This window comes from Octopus bimaculoides, chromosome 26 (genome assembly GCF_001194135.2).
Source record: "Octopus bimaculoides isolate UCB-OBI-ISO-001 chromosome 26, ASM119413v2, whole genome shotgun sequence".
Classification (NCBI taxonomy): Eukaryota; Metazoa; Mollusca; class Cephalopoda; order Octopoda; family Octopodidae; genus Octopus; species Octopus bimaculoides.
The window spans coordinates 24,779,105-24,783,618 of NC_069006.1; the positions used below are offsets into that span (position 1 = coordinate 24,779,105).

The 4,514-nt window shown below is 33.4% G+C and overlaps 2 non-coding genes across 2 annotated transcripts; both read left to right on the plus strand.

Moving 5' to 3' along the window:
• Positions 1–623: 623 nt before the first annotated feature.
• On the plus strand, positions 624–712 carry Trnay-gua (transfer RNA tyrosine (anticodon GUA)). Its single transcript is given in 2 exon segments — positions 624–660; positions 677–712. It is a non-coding gene; the product is annotated as a tRNA-Tyr (tRNA).
• Positions 713–4,061: 3,349 nt separating this feature from the next.
• Positions 4,062–4,135, plus strand: Trnat-cgu (transfer RNA threonine (anticodon CGU)). Its single transcript has one exon. It is a non-coding gene; the product is annotated as a tRNA-Thr (tRNA).
• The last annotated feature ends 379 nt before the right edge of the window (positions 4,136–4,514 follow it).

Consider the following 4,514-nt stretch of genomic DNA (forward strand, 5'->3'; position numbering starts at 1 on the left):
TATATATATATATATATATATATACACATATATATATATATATACACATATATATATATATATACACATATATGTATATATACACATATATATATGTACGAGTAAATATATATATAATATGAGAAAGATAGAAAAAGAGTGAGAGAGCGGGCTAAAAGCATTCAGACAAGTAACGAGCTTTATATTGTAGGAAATGTGTCCGGAGTCTATCGACATTGTCTTCCATCCTGTCAAATGTTAGAATTAATATCATCGATTATCCCATTGACACAGAATGAGGTCTCGTTGCTATATAAGATTTAATAATCGGTTAGACAATAAGGCAATTTCTCGTTATTATCCAACAAAATGTCTCGCTAGAAATATATCTGAAGTGATTCTATTCGTTCTGTGGCCATAACGTCCAAATTATAATTATTCTTATTAATAGCGTGCAGAGACGTTTTGAAAATATAAGAGAATTACTCTTATAAAAGGTCGTAGAAGCTGTATAAATTTGGTTTATCCATTTAGGATGTCATTATTAAACATTCGTCATCCCCCAAAATATTATTTTTATAAATAAATCGCTAGAAATCTGTTGTTAGAATGAAATTGTTATAGAAAGACGGATTTGACAGGTACTCGCGATAGCTCAGTTGGCAGAGCGGAGGACTGTAGCTGAATAATAGTAGTTATCCTTAGGTCGATGGTTCGAATCCGTCTCGCGAGAGGTACCGCTTATTTTTTTTAATTTAGATTTCTTTATTGATTTTTTTTTTCAAGTATAAAAATAGTTACAGCATTGAAAGATCGTAATGGTTCTTAACCCATATTTCTTTTATTTTTTCATAGCATTGTATCATATATAATGTTATTTTAGCCCTGTTATGTCGCTAAAGTTTTTTTATTTTCAATTCGCCCTTATTACTCTCTGCCAATATTATCGCTTTATCCCTGCCTGACATTGTTTTAAATGCAGTTAGACCTTGTAAGGTAAACACTTAAGGTTGGCCCCCGCCGACGAAGGATTTCTTTTCTCCTTCGCACATTTCACTAAACGTAAGTTTTTCTTCTGACTATCCAAGTGAGAGGACCGATGCATATTTATGAAATTACATGGGGTTTCTTCGCATCATTCTATCTTCTAAATTGTGATAAATGAAAAGAAATTAGACGAGGAGTAATTATGAAACACAACAGCTGGAAACTGGTGATGCTGTTACCTCTGGCAGCACGCACATAAATGATATTCACATCTCGTAATCGATATCAAACACTTCGTTCCCATTCTAAATAGCTTGGGTCCCTTGTTTTATAGAATAAACAGTGGGATCAGAGAGAGGAAAACGGTGATGGTTAATGTCGGTATTTAGTGAATATAAACAGTTTAAAAGTGGAATAGATTCGTTTACTGCGAGATGAGGCGGAATGATTCATCTTGTCGGGAAGAATCCCTCTTGTTTTAATAGTTCGATACCTTACTGTTTCACTGCTCTATGTTCGAATTTCATTGTGGGTCGTGTAACTTATTCCCGTTCCATAAACTTATCGTAACCAAACTGCTGGGCGTGTCCGCCTTGAACATAAATTAACAAACCTATCCCTCCTGTGATGCGCCTGGACACTTTATCAATGATTTTTCTGGAGGTCAGGTGTTTCGGGTCTTTCAACATTTGGTCCCTGCCCCCCAGGTGACCCACTCTTTGCTTTTATGACATTATTTCAGTTTATAGTAATAAATTAAAGCGAAAAATTCTAGTCAGCAACCGGCATCGATTTATGAATGTTTTTTTGTTTTTTTTTTTAAATTGAATTTTTTATGGCACACCTACGCAATTGAGCTCCACCTCCGATTTTGTTTCCTCATAACTTTCTGAAAAATGGACAATTTTCAATGAAATTTTCTATAAACACCTTTCAGATGGCGTAGCTTACGAATATATCAGAATTTAATGTGGAAGCATAAGTTGTTGGGCGTGCACAAATACATTCAGACACAGATCACTATTTTTTTGCGGTTTCAAGTTTCACTTCATAAAATGATATACGCGATGCGTGTCAGTATGCGTGTGTGTGCACGCCCAGCTTATTTTTATTTTACATTAACTCCCGATATAATCGGAATCTACACCATCTGAAAAATATCTATAGAAAATTTCACTAGTAAACTATCCATTTTCCTGAATGTTATGAGGAAACAAAGACGAGGGTGGGCACATGTGTATAGGTATGCCAAGTCATTAATAAATTAAATTCCTCGTCCATTTACCATTTGTTTATCTCGTATAAGATTGAGTGTCCGACAGGTTCCAAATGTCCAGTTTAAATAAAAGATATATTAAAAAAATATATAGGTGCGATTAAATTAATATAAGAATATAGATATGTGGGTGGGGAGAGAAATTAAAATGAACACAGCTTTATACTATTAGTTCCTACGTACGTTTCACCATTATGACTCCTTGGAAACTTGCGTTGGGTAGTCCAGGTGCATATGGGTGCTTAACCGGAATAGATCATTAAGAAACACTTTACGTTACGGAGAATTGGCGTCTATTTGTGTACACACAACATTGTATAGGAACTAATAGTATAAAGCTGTGTTCATTTTAATTTCTCTCCCCACCCATATATCTATATTCTTATATTAATTTAATCGTACCTATATCTTTTATTTAAACTGGACATTTGGAACCTGTCGGATACTCAATCTTATACGAGATAAACAAATGGTAAATGGACGAGGAATTTAATTTATTAATGACTTGGCATACCTATATATACATATATATACAAGACAGTTATGTTATAATTTAGATAGATAGATATAGATATGAAATAAGATAGATGGATAGATACAGATGTAACATCCTTTCTGTTATAAGCACAATGCCTGAAACTTTTGCCGAAGGGGGTCTAGTCGATTACAGCGACCCCAGTGCTCAACTGGTACTTATTCCATCGACCCCAGAAATGAGGAAAGACAAAGTCGACCTCGGCAGCATAAAGTTATGAGAATTTAGAAACTCCTTCAAGAGAATCGAAGTAAATTATCTATATTTTTTTTATGTAACTCGAAAGAGATAAAGTGATAAATAATAACGTGTAGAAGTATTGGGGTTTAAAAAATCCCTTGGATGGAAAAAACCCCCGACAAACATCGGAGGTTTTTGCTGTACGTATGGGTAATATGATGCCCCTGTCTTTACTCCTGTCATATACGAGTGTGTACTACTTTTAACTTATAAATCTTCATGGAAATACATTATAAAGACGACGTCACTGATTTACTGAACACAATTTCATTTTTCCTCTGGCCCCTTTTAAAGGGTTCTCAATACTTTATATCTCCATAGAATCCACACACACCATCGTTTTTCCGGTCCCAAGAAGATGATGTTACACACACAGCTTAAAACTCAATCCAGCTCATTTAAAGAGATCGTCTTGTAAGCTTTTACAAATTCCTTTTTTTACACCATTTCTGTCACTAATCGTTAATATTAAAGATACTTAACACAATTCCTGTTGTATTCGGATGTTATTTAATTACTTAATTTTAATGTTTTCTTCGCCTCCCCGTTAATTAACAAAATCCTGCCATATTACTATTATTATTATTACTTGTCTGTTAATGAGAATTTCAAATTTTCAAAGAAAATTTCACTGCATTAAATGATATAAGAATTTATTAGGCAGGCATCAATGATAAATGTATTAACGTAGGATTAAGTTAAATTATAATAACAATAAATTGAGGTGTTTCATAGTTTAATAATGTGAAACTGACAAAGATAAAACTGAAACAAAAAACAAAAATAAATCCGTCCCAAAGTCGAAAGAAATATGTTGAAAATTATAAATGTGACCTAAAAAAAGAAATATATACGTATTATTCGAGCTATTTTAGTGTTAACTGGTAAAATTATTATTGAAAGAGGATATTTGTGGCGAATATAGATCATATAAAACGTGAGGTGAGCAATATGGTACGAAACTAAAAAAGCTAGCTCATCAAAGCTAGCTACATTTTAAGCAGTATGTATTTAACTAATAATTTCACTGAGATTCGACCGAGAGCCCCTATAGCTCAGTGGTTTAGAGCACTGGTCTCGTAAACCAGGGGTCGTGAGTTCGAATCTCACTGGGGGCAGTGGATTGTATGACTGCGTTGTACGTTCCAATTTTTGTTTAAAATTTTCATGATGTATTTAAGAGCACCACAAGGAAATGATATCGTTATATAAAAATATGTCGTTCGAAATATTTCTCTGAGAAATAAATGATATTCCGTGGAGGAAGTGATACGTGGTTAATGGAGTTATTTGACTGACGCGTGTTTCCGTTGAATTTTATCGTTGATTTTTTTATTACTTTTGGAGAATTTAGACACTTAACGTGTTTGTGAATATTGCAAGGAATTTATTGTAGAACCTAAATGTACATATAACGACTATTTATCTATAAAGACTATATAAAAAAAAAATTGTGTATAAAATTTATGCTCACACACGCACGCACATACTTTTTAG